This window comes from Mustela lutreola, chromosome 2 (genome assembly GCF_030435805.1).
Source record: "Mustela lutreola isolate mMusLut2 chromosome 2, mMusLut2.pri, whole genome shotgun sequence".
NCBI classification, from domain to species: domain Eukaryota; kingdom Metazoa; phylum Chordata; class Mammalia; order Carnivora; family Mustelidae; genus Mustela; species Mustela lutreola.
This window is the reverse complement of record NC_081291.1, coordinates 174911913-174928643: the sequence shown is the minus strand read 5'-3', so window position 1 is coordinate 174928643 and position 16731 is coordinate 174911913. Positions and strand designations below refer to the sequence as shown.

At 40.3% G+C, this 16731-nt stretch overlaps 1 protein-coding gene across 1 annotated transcript in view; it reads left to right on the top strand.

The window, feature by feature from the left end:
• The window catches only part of ZPLD1 (zona pellucida like domain containing 1), a 236288-nt gene that overhangs the window by 20783 nt on the left and 198774 nt on the right, over positions 1-16731 (top strand). Inside the window, exon 2 of the mRNA XM_059164267.1 lies at positions 15818-15878. The gene's annotated coding sequence lies outside the window, so the exon portion shown is untranslated. The remainder of the gene's footprint in view (positions 1-15817; positions 15879-16731) is intronic.

The following is a 16731-nucleotide window of genomic DNA, read 5'->3' as shown; positions in this document are numbered from 1 at the left end:
TGAACACTTGAAATGTAGTAAATGCACATTAGAAACTCAATTTTTCATTCTGCTTAATTTAGATGAATTTATATTTATATTCAAATTTAAATTTCAACTAATTTGTATTTAAATGTTAATAGCTATCTGTGGCTAATGGCTCCTGTGTTGGACTGTAGTTTGTAGAACTAGACGACATGAGTTTTGCTGAGATGAGGGTGGCTGAGTGGGTCAGAGGGTTCGTCGTGGAGGGCCTTGCATTATAAAGAATCTGAGTAATGAATTTGGTATGCTTTTCTTTACACTGATACTCCCTTTCCAACAGGCATGTAGAATCCAATCATCTTGGAGAAGAAATGAGATGTGGATCTTTTCTTGAGAGGGAAAGTACTAGGGGCTGTCTTATAAGCCTGGCTTCCCCTCATTCCTAGCGTGTGTGGTCATCTACTTCAGTGTAGTGGCTTTCTTTGTCTATCACATAAAAAGATGCCTCAAACTTCCTCCAAAGTCACTTTCAGAAAGCGGTTGGTTGAAATATCGCCCTGCCTCCTGAGATACTAAATAGTAAGTCTTCAAAACAAAGGAGCAGCTATGATATTTCTGAAATTCCAGTGTGTCTTGTTAGTGTTGATATCGAACCATTTGATGCTTTTATGATATGTTTCATGACATCAAAGCACTTTACAAAATTGAATTCATGTTTCTACCACTTGTTCAAATTCAGGTATTGGTTAGAACAGTACTTACTACTTAATCTTTTTGTATAGAAAGTACATGAGAAGTACATCATCTTTTTTTGGTGCATGTTTACACAGTATACAGAAGAAATTCAAGCTTGTGTTTGTATGGCACACTAGGGTCAGTGGACAAGGCTGCACGTGGCTGGAGGGGGCTGGCCCAGGAGCCTTGAGTGATGGAGGCTTTTTTTTTTTTTTTTTAAAGATTTTATTTATTTGACAGAGATCACAAACAGGCAGAGAGGCAGGCGGAGAGAGAGCGGGAAGCAGGCTCCCTGCTGAGCAGAGAGCCCATTGTGGGGCTTGATCCGAGGACCCTGGGACCATGACCTGAGCTGAAAGCAGAGGCTTTAACCCACTGAGCCACCCAGATGCCCTGAATGATGGAGGCTTTGACCACCTCTGATAAGAGCTGAGGAAGTTGTTAATGCTGCGCAACTATAACACATTTGTTATATTGCTGTTGGGAAGTTCTGTTGACTTGATGCTCATGAGGTCCAGGGTGATGCTTCCTAAAATGTAGTGTGCATGTGAGTCAGTTAGACACTTCATTCAAATGCCGATTCTGATTCCGGTAGTTCTCAAGTGGGTCTGAGATCCTGCATTTCTAAAAAGGTCCCAAGTGATGCAAATGCTGCTCATAGGCTGACTTCACTTCAAGTCATAAGGTGGAAGGACATAAATCTCACTTACACTTTGGTCAGTTTTGCTTTGAAAAATCTTTTCCCATCGCTACAATAGTCTTAAATTCTGCTAATGGTGATATTGTGCTATCAGTCCCTGTAAGAGTGGATGGAAACATTGATTCAGACTCTTTCTTGGGGCTGGAAAAACAGCCCCAAGAAACTAATGGGGAGTGGGTGGCCATATGTTTACATTTTTTTTTTTTTAATTTTTTTATTTTTTATAAACATATATTTTTATCCCCAGGGGTACAGGTCTGTGAATCACCAGGTTTACACACTTCACAGCACTCACCAAATCACATGCCCTCCCCAATGTCCATAATCCCAACCCCTTCTCCCAAACCCCCTCCCCTCGGCAACCCTCAGTTTGTTTTGTGAGATTAAGAGTCACTTATGGTTTCTCTCCCTCCCAATCCCATCTTGTTTCATTTATTCTTCTTCTACCCACTTAAGCCTCCATGTTGCATCACCACTTCCTCATATCAGGGAGATCATATGATAGTTGTCTTTCTCTGCTTGACTTATTTCGCTAAGCATGATACGCTCTAGTTCCATCCATGTTGTTGCAAATGGCAAGATTGCATTTCTTTTGATGGCTGCATAGTACTCCATTGTGTATATATACCACATCTTCTTGATCCATTCATCTGTTGATGGACATCTAGGTTCTTTCCATAGTTTGGCTATTGTGGACATTGCTGCTATAAACATTCGGGTGCATGTGTCCCTTTGGATCACTACATTTGTATCTTTAGGGTAAATACCCAATAGTGCAATTGCTGGGTCATAGGGCAGTTCTATTTTCAACATTTTGAGGAACCTCCATGCTGTTTTCCAGAGTGGCTGCACCAGCTTGCATTCCCACCAACAGTGTAGGAGGGTTCCCCTTTCTCCGCATCCTCGCCAGCATCTGTCATTTCCTGACTTGTTGATTTTAGCCATTCTGACTGGTGTGAGGTGATATCTCATTGTGGTTTTGATTTGTATTTCCTTGATGCCAAGTGATATGGAGCACTTTTTCATGTGTCTGTTCGCCATCTGGATGTCTTCTTTGCAGAAATGTCTGTTCATGTCTTCTGCCCATTTCTTGATTGGATTATTTGTTCTTTGGGTGTTGAGTTTGCTAAGTTCTTTATAGATTCTGGACACTAGTCCTTTATCTGATATGTCGTTTGCAAATATCTTCTCCCATTCTGTCAGTTGTCTTTTGATTTTGTTAACTGTTTCCTTTGCTGTGCAAAAGCTTTTGATCTTGATGAAATCCCAGTAGTTCATTTTTTCCCTTGCTTCCCTTGCCTTTTGCGTTGTTCCTAGGAAGATGTTGCTGCGGCAGAGGTCGAAGAGGTTGCTGCCCGTGTTCTCCTCAAGGATTTTGATGGATTCCTTTCGTACATTGAGGTCCTTCATCCATTTTGAGTCTATTTTTGTGTGTGGTGTAAGGAAATGGTCCAATTTCATTTTTCTGCATGTGGCTGTCCAATTTTCCCAGCACCATTTATTGAAAAGGCTGTCTTTTTTCCATTGGACATTCTTTCCTGCTTTGTCGAAGATTAGTTGACCATAGAGTTGAGGGTCTATTTCTGGGCTCTCTATTCTGTTCCATTGATCTATGTGTCTGTTTTTGTGCCAGTACCATGCTGTCTTGATGATGACAGCTTTGTAATAGAGCTTGAAGTCCGGAATTGTGATGCCACCAACGTTGGCTTTCTTTTTCAATATCCCTTTGGCTATTCGAGGTCTTTTCTGGTTCCATATAAATTTTAGAATTATTTGTTCCATTTCTTTGAAAAAGATGGATGGTACTTTGATAGGAATTGCATTAAATGTGTAGATTGCTTTAGGTAGCATAGACATTTTCACAATATTTATTCTTCCAATCCAGGAGCATGGAACATTTTTCCATTTCTTTGTGTCTTCCTCAATTTCTTTCATGAGTACTTTATAGTTTTCTGAGTATAGATTCTGTGTCTCTTTGGTTAGGTTTATTCCTAGGTATCTTATGGTTTTGGATGCAATTGTAAATGGGATTGACTCATTAATATCTCTTTCTTCTGTCTTGCTGTTGGTGTAGAGAAATGCAACTGATTTCTGTGCATTGATTTTATATCCTGACACTTTACTGAATTCCTGTATAAGTTCTAGCAGTTTTGGAGTGGAGTCTTTTGGGTTTTCCACATATAGTATCATATCATCTGCGAAGAGTGATAATTTGACTTCTTCTTTGCCGATTTGGATGCCTTTAATTTCCTTTTGTTGTCTGATTGCTGAGGCTAGGACCTCTAGTACTATGTTGAATAGCAGTGGTGATAATGGACATCCCTGCCGTGTTCCTGACCTTAGCGGAAAAGCTTTCAGTTTTTCTCCATTGAGAATGATATTTGCGGTGGGTTTTTCATAGATGGCTTTGATGATATTGAGGTATGTGCCCTCTATCCCTACACTTTGAAGAGTTTTGATCAGGAAGGGATGTTGTACTTTGTCAAATGCTTTTTCAGCATCTATTGAGAGTATCATATGGTTCATTTTCATTAGGAACAGTCCTTGGATAAGAGCAGCAGGCTCTTACCAGGCAACCACAGCATTCATTAGTTCATGTGAAAGGCCACCTCTGATGAAGAGGTTGGAGGAGCTGTTGAAATAACTGTGGAATTAGGAGATCTCCCTTCTGGATCTAGCTCTTCCCCCACTGGCCAACTTACAATAGGAAAGGTGTTAATTATGTTTCTTGGAGCCTCAAATTTTCATCTTTTGAGCATGAGCCACACTGACTGTGGAAGGACAAACTCCCTTTCACTTTTCTTCTTCACATAGATATTTGCAGTGTCATGGACATGTTGATGGGCTGCGAGCTATTCGGTAATAACCAGTAAGGGAAGTTGATCTATGGGTCACAGAAGTGACTGCTGTATATAAAAAGGATAAATTTTAAAGTAATGGTAATACCAGGTGTGTGCTTCAGGGTTTTGTAGATCCACTTACTTAAATTTCAATCTGTTCATTTCTTGAGTGTAAGGACACTTGTCTTAGGGTCAAGCTCAGGGCAGGTACTTAACAAATTATTGATAATAGTGGTAACGGTGGTGGTAGAAAGCATTCTGTGATTATAGCCCAGAGCCAGGCACAATATATGTGCACAATAAATAGTAAATAGAATGAATGAGATCGGTAATGGCAACTAAGCCACTGCAAAAGGCTTTCTTTTTCAGAGGTGAGCTCTGTCAGCAGAGAAGCAGCTTTATCCCCACTATGATCTCACAGAATCCTGACAGCAACACGTACATCTTCAGACTTTTTCTGCTGCTCTGCCTCTCAACACTTTTGAGTTTTCTAAAATGGCTCCTTCAGGTTTGTATACTGGTTATCAGTCTTTGTCCTCATAACCCCACCGTGGGACAGAGGAGCTTGGGTTATTTGGGATTGTCAAACTTTTCTTCAGCTCTCAGCAGGATTTATAAGATTATGACCTTAAGCCATAGCTTTCCAGTTAGTAACAATCTCTTTATTGCTTGTGCGGCAAAGCAAATGGGAAAAAAAAAAAAAATCAAGGGCCATACATTTGCACAGATAAGTGTGAACATTTGAGTCAGCACACACTCAGGGACCTCTAAGCAAAGAGAAACAGGGAAGAAGGTGATCAGTGAGGCCTAAGTTATGAACTGTCCAGAGTCTCTGTAATCTCAGATTTAAAAACAAGTCGTAGGTAATTTCCACAAAGAATTTCACTTTCTAGGCTCTGTCTCTTCCCATCTCTCGCCCCATAAATAAACAAGATGATTATTTTAGTAATTTATGTGTAATGAATTAAAATTTTCTTTGTTTTAGCAGCTAAAATGATGCTGCGGCTCTCCTTTTATGTCTGTGTCCGTGGTGGTAACACCTTATGTCATTTGACATTAGCAGGCTCTGGATTTGGAATAGTTACGGGATTCTAGTCAATAATTTATCATTCTCTCACAAATTTCTCAGATAATACAAAACCAACAAATCCAAGCTGGATTAGCTTTTGGCAGAGAGTTTTCTTTTAGAGATCATATTTATATAGCTCCTTCCCTTAAGGCATTCAGGCTGCTCATTCTTTTCTCACTAAATAGTTTAATTGCAGTATCATTTCTTAAAACCTGCTCCTCCACCTGTCTTCCCTACCTCAGTTTACAGCCTTGTCCCAGCCAAGGTGATTGCACCAGAAGTTCTGGGGTGGGGGATTGCCGGTGTGTGTTTTTGTAAGAACCACAGGCCGTTCTGATGCCTACTCTGTCCTGACTTGAGAAGCCTGGTTCACACTGTCACTCCTCACAGGGTTCCCTGAGAAGAGACCTGGAAGAGTTCTTTCTTACTCCTTTTCCTTACCTCCTACATTAAACTCCTTTGCTCAGATTTCAAATGAAGTTCTCAAAAATTCTTTTTGCCTCTCCATTTCCACACCCATTGCCTTGAGTCAAGTCCTTCTGATTTTTTTCCCGGTCTTCTGGTCCACGGCAGTTGCCTATCCTCTGCTTCCTTCCTCACCCTTCCAGTCCAATCTCCAAACTGTGACCAGAGTAACCATGACACACATGTGGGATTACGTCCTTTATGGCACACTCCCTTCTGTGTCCTAAGTCTGTGGCTGTGGGCGTGACATATAGATGTTTCTCCATTGACTCTTCCTAGCCTTGCCAGTTTCACTTTGATGTCCCCTCATTTCTTCCTTTTGCTTGTATCCCAGGTTCTGATTACTCTAGACTTTAGATTTCTCAACTATACCAGGTTTTCTTATTTATCATGCATTTACATGTTCTCTTTGCTTCACTTATCTTTGTCTATTTTGCATGCTCCTAGTTGCTCTTCAAGATCCCTTTCACAGCTCATGCTCTTTGGGAATTTTTTTTTTTATCACTCCCTCCTATCCATCTTTCTCAGCATAATTGATTACCTCTCATTATCAAACCTTGTCATTCCTAATCGCTCCCCTCCCCACCATTAAAAAAATTGCCTCCTGCTGGGTATTTCTGGAGGATTCAGTGGGATTTGCAGGTCCACTCCTCTCTGAAGCCCAGTTCCCATTTGTCCTGTAGTCAGTCAGTCTGTAGTCAGACTCATGGGAAGTCTTTGGCCTTATCGGCCAAGGGGAGGCTGGAAAGTTAGCTGATCAGAGACATCTGGGGGACTCAACTGGGCCAGGGAGCCCTTATTCTCCCTGGGCACAGGGCCCCAAGTATCTTAATTCTGCATTTCTTGGCATCTGCCTTTCTTGGCATCCTAGGTGCCATTCAGTTAACCCCAGGGCATAGAAAGGGGGACTGATGGGCCAGCTTTGCCCATGATTCACACCAGCCGAGAGGTACTAGAAACCTGAAGGCAGGAGGTGTGCTAAGGGGAAAGTTCCCATGAGCCACATCCTCCCTGCCCACAGGCGGGCTCCCATGGATCACTCCAGCCTAAGATGACTGTAGGGCTCACTGTGGCCACAGATGGTGACCTGTGGGAAACACCATAGGTGGTCTGTGTATGTCTTGCCCTCAAATAAAGCAGCCATCTCCATGAGGCCAGATCTTGCGAGCTCTTGGGCTGGGTATTTTGGGAACTTGGGGAAGGGGCAGGAACTCCATAGCTGGGTCAGGGCTAGTCAGGAATATTTCCAGATGGGGAGATACATGGAATCCTAGAGCCTTGATGATGCCACCAGAACAGAGACATAAAGCATGTCACTTGTACTTCCTGTGTCTCAGCATCCTGGATGGAGTGGAGTTGACATCAGGCTACAGAAAGAGGGAATCATGGGCTGGGCTGGCTCGTTATTCACACTGACCTAGGGGGCAGGAGGTGTGATGAAAAGCAAAGTGCCCATGAGCCAGCTCCTCTGAATCCATAGGCAGGCTCCCAGGGATCCTTCCTGGAGTCTGAACTCCTCAGGGCTTGTGGCAAACACAAGTGGGGACTGTGGCCACAGATGGGGACCTGTGGGAATCACCATGGCTGGTCTGTGTTTGTCTCATTTTCCCTTTCCATATGTAAAGCAGGAACTGCCACCTCTGTATTATAGAAGGAGGGAAAGTTCTTGCCCCAAAGCCACAAACAGGCCAGGCAATGGTCTGAGGAGGAAGGGGGTTGTAGACACTGCTGAAAAACTGTGCCTGGTGCTGAGACACCAGATTGGAACTGTATCCTCTGCCCGGGGCTTATTTGTGTGCCTCCTGCCCCATGTGCCTATGAGCTTCTTGAGGACAAGGACCATGTCTCTTTTAACTTTGTGTCCCCAGGTCCTAGTAATATTAGTTTTCCATTACCATAAACTTAATGGCTTAAAACAACACAAATCTATTATCTTCTAGTTCTGGAGATCGAAAGCCTGAAATGGCGCTAACTAGACTAAAATCAAAGTGTTGGCAGGGCTGAGTTCCTTTTTGGAAGCCTTAGGGAAGAAACCACATTCAAATCTTTTCTAGCTTCTAGAGGCTGCCCACATTCTTTGGCTCATGGTATTTTTCCATCTTCAAAGTCAGTGATGGCCGGGGTGGTGTTTCTTACATTGCATCAGTCTGACACTCTCTTCTACTTCCCTCTTCCATTTATAAGGATGCTTGTAATTTTCTTATCTGGTATTTCAAGATAACCTTTCTATCTCCGGGTCTGTGGATTTACAGCCTTAATTCCATCCGCTGCCTAAATTCCCCTTTGCCACTTAATAAAACATATTCATAGGTTCTACAAATTAGAATCTGGATGGTGTGTGTGTGTGGCATTATTCTGCTGCTCATCATGCCAGTATAGAGTTGGGTTTATATTAGGAGATAAATAAAATTTGAAAGACAAATGGACAGGGTCTATGGTGAGTGTGGCCTGGCTTCTGTCAAAACAACTGGGAAAGCAATGGTAATTAGGGAGGTGCTGGTGGTTGGTGAGGGAGAAATGTCCTAGTAAGAGTGGAAGATTTTGGTTATGGGGACTGATAATTGATTTTTCTGTAGGTCAATGTGGCAACCAACCCTAACATGACCCCCAGTCAATCTTACCTCCTGATGTTCACATATTTGTGTAATATTCTCCCCTTGATTGTCAGCAGGACCTGTGACTTGCTTCTAGACAACAGGATATGGCAAAAATGATGGAATGTCACTCTCAGGACTAGGTTATTTATATGGCAAAGGTGACAGCATGGATTTTCTATGGTTATGTTACCTTATATGACTTCAGTCTTAGTAGATTGGAGCTGGAGACTCTCCTTGTGGGTTTGATAAAGTTGGAGGCCATATCAAAGAAGCCGGTACTGCAGGAAGCCTCCAGGACCTAAGGGAGACCTCCAGCCAATAGCTAGCAAAGAGCCAGGGCCCTCAGTAATACAGCACAAAGGAAACGAATCAGGTCAACAGCTTGAATGAATTTGGAAATGGATTCTTCCCCAGTTGAGCTTCCAGATGAGGATGTAGCCTAGCCAGCACCTTGACTGCAGCCTCGTAAACCCTGAGCACAGTTAAACTGTGCCCAGACTCCCAAGCTACAGAAACTATGAAATAGTATATGTATGTTATTTCAAGCTGTTGAACTTGTTTTAATTTGTATGAAGCACTAGAAATCTCTTGCAGCCAATTTGGGAATGATGGAAGGGATGGAGATGGAGCTACTCTGCTCATGCCTATGAGGAAAGAGTTCCTACCTGCAAGTTTACCTCTATTTTACAGCTGGAAAAATGAGGAAGAGAACATTGAAGTGCATTACTCTTTATCCAATGTTCAGTGACAAAGATAAAAAGAGAATTTATTATTTGGACTTCTACTGGGCTTCCTGCAGCCCTTCCTGTGGCCACAGCTTAGAATTGAAGTTCATAGCAGGGGATTTTTCTTCATTAATCCTCACAGCAGTGCTTGGAAAGAAGACTTCTTGAGGGTTTTTTGGGCTGCTGTCTTCTTTCAGACAGAGATCACAGTTGTCTAAAATCACGGTAAAGATTCAGGTAAATAGCTGGGCATGGAGGAAATGACACTCATACTTAGCAGTGAAGTTATAAAAATTGTATAGCAAGCTTATTGAATATACTGTTTAACACCTCTATCCTATGGCTATAAAGATGAATCAAAACTCAGCTTAGATTAAAAAAATTTTTAAGTTTGAAATGGGTATTTTAAATTCATCGCTAACAGTTAGGTGATAGATTTTTATACATGTAAATGACTTTAAAATCCTCTTGCCTAGCCACTGTCCTCATTTCACAGATGGGATTATTGAGTGCAAAAAGATTAAGCGGACTGTCTCACATTAACTGTCACACAGTTAATTCTTACTCGAATCTAGTTTCCAAGCTCAGAGTTTCGTATTGTCTTCACATATAAACTCTGGAATCAGAATTTATGGAAGATAGTAACAGTCTGCTAAGTCCACACTCCTGCTTTAAACACCAAATATATCCAAAGCATTCCAGACACGAAATGATCTCCCTGTACATGAATTCTAAAGGAAGTAATGTGATTCTTTGGTGCCTCAGCTTCAATTTCAGTTGCTGTCTGTTGGCCTTGTGAATAATAATTACCCTTATCTTCTGTGGTTAGGTATTATGGTCTGAATTTTGGTGCTATTTTTCACAGGCCTATAGACTCTTGTTTTGGACTGAGAGACCAAGGACAAGGGGCTTGGGGTTATTCCATCTTTATTCTGGGGTGGGGGAACCAGGCAGGGATTTGGAGCAGAGCTCAAAGGGACACTTGCATGTGAATTGAGCACCGAGACTCTGACATGGGTGTCCTATAGGGCAGTTTGAAGAATGTGAATGTGGGGTCTGGAAGAAGAGCTACTACTGGGTTGCTTGCTGCTGGCTCCGAGAGGGGCGGGGTGCGGTTCCTGCATAACCTCCTTCCAGAGCTGAACACAGAATCACAGAATGTGAGGGTTGGCAGATATTTTGAAAATTATCTTGTTCGAGCCCACATTTTAACAGATGACTAGACTCGGGCTTAGAAAGATGACTCGATTCAGAATATAGAGTTAGTTAGGGGCAGGCTTAAAAGTTGGAATCTCCTAAGTATTATAACTATTACTTGTTCATTTGTTTTATTTATTTAATATCTTTGCTACTACATTTTTTAGTCTACTGTACCCAGTAATTGACACAACACACATATACATCTTTGCTCCTCCACCAAGTTACTGGAACTGGTGATAGTGTTGATAGCCAAGATCTAAATCCACAAAAATGTTTTGAATGCTTGTCATGGAGGTAGTGTAGTAGAGTAGAAAGATCACTGGATTTGGAGTTAGAAGACTAGAGCTAGGCTTCAGGTTCTCACATATTCATAAGTACAGGGTAATCAACTCTTCTGAGTCTCAGTGTCCTCATCTATAACGTGCAGGTAAAGAATTAAAGGTGAGAACAAGGGAGCAATGGCTTGGAAGTTGTCAAGGTGAGGCTGGGACAATGGGGTTCAGTGATCATGATATTTAGGAGTCTGACTCCCTTGAGAGCTGTGACTTTGTATACTTCTAAGTACTCAACAAATGTAGTTTTATTATGTACTGGGCCCTATGGTGAATGCAGGACCAGTATTGCCTGAGGCCTAGTCCTTGTCTCCAATAAAGTTATATTAAAGTGATAATCTCAGTGCATAACAGGGTAGCATATTACTGATTGGCCAATGAATGGTGACTATGGTGAGGTGACTATGAAATGGGCCAATGAGGGAGACTTCGCAAGGTTATGACTTGAGCTGGGTTATGAAGAAAATGTAACAGACAGGAACAGACCATCTTGGGTCAGTGGAACACATTAATCCAACATGGAGAAGCTCAAGGACAGGTGACTGAATGAGAAAGGACACACAGAAGTGATGTAGGATTAAGTCATGGTGGGTATGTATATCCAAACCTTGCATTTCATTATGCAGGCAATAGGAAGCCACAGGTGGCTTTTGAGCAGGATTAACTCTTCCAAAGTGATGGTTTAGGAAAGTTCCTTTTGCAGGCCTGTTAATTGGTTTGTAGTAGGGATTACAGCAGAGAGAGTTGCTTATTCTTTCTCCTCCTCAGCACTTCAGGGGCATTTGTCCTATTGACCTTTTATAATGACACTTAGAAAAGGGTTGATATTATGCCAGGTTCCACTTGTAAATGATTTCTGAAATGCCTCTACCTCCTCTCCTGGCATGGGCTTATAAATCCCGTTCCTTACTAAACTGCACAAAACCACAAAGCTGATTGCCTTGTCTTAGTATTGAGCCAAATGACTTTTAATGACTAGCAATTACATTACAGAATGACTGACAACAAAAAGGTCATTTTTTTTTTTTTCCAGATTATAAGGAAAGGAGAGAGAATCTTGAAGCTTCATAAAGGGAAAGGAGAACTATTAAGGTCATTGCATCCATACCTGAAGAGCAGGATTTTTTTCCCTCCTCTGTGTGTTTACTGTGTTTCATATACTCTCATTTAACTGACTGAGCAGAGGTTATTTTACCTTTTCTAGTGGAAGATTTTTCAGTAGATTAGTTGTTTCACTTACCACTTACCACCACTGACATTCTACTTTTCAATCAGAATATTCACATAATAAAAAAATCTTGATAGTATTCTGGTGCCTGTTATGTAAAAAGCATTATTTGAGTGAATATGAAAGGAATGTTTTCATATTAGATGTTACTGGCTTAAAAGCTATAATCAATAAGAATATATTATTTTTATTTTGAACTTTCTTTTTTCAAAAGCAGACTAGTCACCAATTCAGGATCAAACTGGGAGAAAAAGAATTAGAGTGCTTCTTGTCATTGAAGTGACACCAAACATAATGGGAAAAAAAGAATAATTCAGTGGGATTTAATTTTTATTCTCATGAAAAAATAGGGAAAGGTAGAGTGTTTCACCTGTATAATTAAAGAGACTTTTGTGTTGGTGAAAACTGCTCTGTGATTTATACAGTACCTCTCCTACTCCTTAGAAATCGTCAAGACCTTGGCTTAGATTTAAATAATAACACCCTCACAAAGATGGAGAACTTTTAAAATCAGGAAAACTCTTGAAATGCATTCAAATTCATGTATATCTCTTTTATTTTATATTAGTTTTACTTTTTCCTTCTTGCTAGTCCTTTTGTATTCATCAGTTTAGAAACCTAAGTGTGGGACACCTGGGTGGCTCAGTTGGTTAAGTGACTGCCTTTGGCTCACGTCATGATCCTGGAGTCCTGGGATTGAGTCCCGCCTAGGGCTCCCTACTCAGCTGGGGGTCTGCTTCTCCCTCTGATCCTCCCACATCTCACGCTCTCTCTCTTTATCAAATAAATAAATAAAATATTTAAAAAAAAAGAAGCCTAAGTGTGTTAGTTGTCTCATCTAGGAATGAGGATAAGGTTACCAGTTCTCCTTTCAAAGATGTTCTTAGTAAAAAGTGGTTAAATAGAAATGAATACCTTATAATTTCAAAGGGTTGTGCATATTATTAGAGACAGAAATTATTTCATGTTAGTGTGCTCCTGATGAAATGCTTTGTCATCTGGATGACACATTTAAATGTTAAGAAATGAAGCCTAGGAGAGGAGAGGTTTTTATTACTTATTATTATGTTATTGTTATTTATTATTGTTTTCTGATGTTGTGTGACCTTCGGCAGGTCAGGTCACTGAACTTCTCTCACTCTGATCTACACTGGGACCTCTCATGAATATATGTACAGGTATAAACTCCTAATTCTGGTGTGCTTACCTCTAAAAATCCCAAATACCTCCTTCACAACATTCCTTTACCAATGAGAAATGAAAAAAACAAATTAAAAGATAATTTTATTGCAATATTTGTGCCATGATTTGGCATCTCAGATAGGCACCCCATACCCATACCCATCTCAGGCCTAGAGAGAGAGAAGCAGTAGTGTCACATCTCCATATGCTTGCACAGTTTTACTTAACTTGGCCTTGAGATTGGGGCTCTGAGTCCAACTGGCCACTGATGGTGCCATAGGCTGTCCATGTAATTAAAGACACTTGCACTCCTTGGGCAACTCCTCTCTGGCCATCTGTGGCCTTGGCTCTGGCTCCAGGTAGCAGGGTATGGTGGTGGCAGCAGGGGAATGAAGTTTCTGACCACTCCAGATCTGGTCAGAAGGAAACATGCAACTTGGGGGGTTTTCTACCATGAGCCTAATTTTCATCACGAAGTTGTTGTGAAGAGCTGTAGAGGAACAATGGGTTAAAATACTTTTAAACTATTCACTGCCATGAGAGTTAATTGAGGGTCTAATTTCAATGACAATGTTTTGATATTACTGTTTAGCTTTTATTTGATTTATAATGAAGCAGAAGTAACCTTCGTTACTCAGTGAAGGTTGACACTACCCTCCCTTGTTCCCCTAGCACTCCAGAAGATGACTTTGATATCCCCAAATAGGTAATTCCAGGTTAGTCTAGGCAGAAGCTCAGGGCATTATTTGACAATGGAGAGAATTAGAAAATGTATGAGAACTATACCCCACTATAACAAAAATTAGAGAAGAATCTTGGATTTTAAAGAGAAATGGTAAAATACACATTTTAGCAAAATGAAAAAATTAAACCTTGAGGAACCCTCGTTTGGAAAACTTTCTCTGAGCTTCATATTTCTCTTGCTTCACTTCTTAGCAAAAAAGAAAGAAGTGAATAGGCCATAAGCTGTTTCTGGGGAGCAAAGACAAGCATGAGTAGAGCTATACATATGTAGTATATCATTATATACATACATATATATTCTCAGATATATCTATATCATCTATCCCTTATCTCTATGTATCTATAAGTGGGAAGTTTTTAGAGGCATTCTGAGAGAATCAAAGTGACTTGATTCTTCTTAGTTTTGGTATGGGGAGCAGAGACAGGAGCTGGTAAGGGAAGCCCCATAAATGCAGGGAACCAAATGGACTGAAAATAAACCAGAAGGGCTGCTATTTTGCCAAGGCAGAAATAAAACTTATTTTCATGTAAAATATTGGATTAAGTCAGGGGAACAAAAATCACTAGGACAACATTTTAAATTTCAAAACAAAGAAAAACCCAAACCGTACTCAAATTATTTCCTGTGATGGTACAAGTGGCGATATATATTAACGTTTATAGTGGTCTATTAGGTTCAGAATTTTCAGCTACTCTGTAGACTGTCACTGCTGAGAACCTATTGAAATATCTTTGTAACCTATACTGGAACATCTCTGCTAGCTCGTGGTTTTGTGTCTTATAAAAATAAGGCCGGGCGCCTGGGTGGCTCAGTGGGTTAAGCCGCTGCCTTCGGCTCAGGTCATGATCTCAGGGTCCTGGGATCGAGTCCCGCATCGGGCTCTCTGCTCAGCAGAGAGCCTGCTTCCCTCTCTCTCTGCCTGCCTCTCCATCTACTTGTGATTTCTCTCTGTCAAATAAATAAATAAAATCTTTAAAAAAAAAATAAATAAAAATAAAAATAAGGCCATGGTGCTGACTGGCACGCTAGGGTGAGCTGTTGCTTGCCTTAACAATGTTGATAGAGACCAGAGTATAGGTACTTATGAAGCTCTTTGTAAAGACTTAAACTTTAACAGGAAAGATACTGCATTTGTCCCCATCAACTGGTTGCAGGTAATTGTTCTTTAGCATTCCCCTTGACCAACTGCCTATACGCCAAAACTTTCGTTTATTTATTTAAAATTTTTTTCATAAGGATAGAAGCATTTTTATTTTTTAATTTAAATTCAAATTCCCAACATACAGTACATCATTAGTTCTTGATACAATGTTCAATAATTCATTAGTTTCATAAAAAACTTTTATTTTTGACCCAAGCCAATCTCTCAAACTCTAAAACACATAAGAGGAGAAATAAGGTTAAGACCATGGGTTCCTGAAGCACTTGGGTGTCTTAGTCTGTTAAGTGTCTGCCTTCAGCTCAGGTGATGATCTCAGGGTCCTGGGATCCAGCCCCGCATGGAGCACCCTCATCAGGCTCACTGATCAGCAGGGAGTCTGCTTCTCCCTCTCTCTCTCTACCCCTCCCCACCCACTCATGCTCACTCTGTCTCTCATAAGTAAATACAAGCTTAAAATAAAAAGAAAACTGGGTTCAACAAGGTTTTACTTTATTGGGGTTTCCTTTATCTAAAAAAGTTTACAATCAGACAAATAGAAAGCAAGCAAAGCCAAAAGAGAGGTAAGAAGTGGATGTTACAAGGAACTAGCATCCAAACTTTCCACTCATCCAAATTCAAGCTCTCTTCCAAGAATATTCTATTCAGCATTTTCTGGGTCGCCTTTCTGAGAACATTCGAGAACCTCCTGAATTTTTCCTTCTTTAAATTCTTATCGTTAAGAGTAATCTACCCCACACCCTAGAACTATTTGAGTCACATCTTTTCTAAACTGTCTTATAGGTGTGATTTAGTAGTCCTACATGTCAGTGTGGAGTTATCAGCTTTGTGAAGAAAGGACATCTTATACTTCTTTTCTCTATTTGCACATTGTAGGCATATAGTAAATGCACTCGGATGCTGATAAGCACTGCAGAACTAGAGGAAATCCTCAAAGGTAAGGATTCATATATTCTCAATGTATTTTACTAGGGTAAAATAGTAAATACATTTACTCGATGTATTTTACTAGAACATTTTATATATATTAAATATCATAGCACTGTGAAAATGAAGAAAACAACTTTCAGGTTCTAACAGAATCCCTGTCTTTTCAATCTCATTGCTGAACTCTTATTTCCTCCTGCTATAAGTAGCAAGCATATTGTTGGGCTAAACGTGATTCTCCCATTTAAAAGCAACTGTTCTGAATCAAGGAAAACAAAATTAAATAAATTCTGAGAAGGGAATGAACAATAGTAACAGGCTCAACACCCTTTTGTTAGGGGATTAAAGCATTAATCATCCTATTATCTACTATTTTGAGCTTTGCCAAAGTAGCTAGAGGTCGATAAGCATTAGTTCCAATTAAAGAACTTTAGAAATTTCCCACTTGTATCACCCACTGTTTTGGACTGAAAGAAGATGGATGATGATAATATGGTCTCGATAGTCTAATTGCAGCTTCTTTCCATTTTTGCTAAGAAATTGTAGAAAAGGCCACTTTGGATTTAAAAATTAAGAGCTTCGTTGTCAGAAAGTATCACTAATGCATATAATTACTATTTTAGATTATCAAGAAGGTCTAAAGACAGACATTTCATTTTAATACTTGCTACTCAATTGCATTAGTGACATTTGCTAATAACCTAAGGAAGTTACCTATTACAGTAGTGAGTTTCAAGCTGTAAAGTTTAGCGTTTTGACATGGGATGCCAACACTGTGTATAATGCACATAAAAAGAGCAAGAATCAATAAACATGTCAATTTAAAAATGTTAAAAACCTGAAATATTCCCCAATAACTCCAT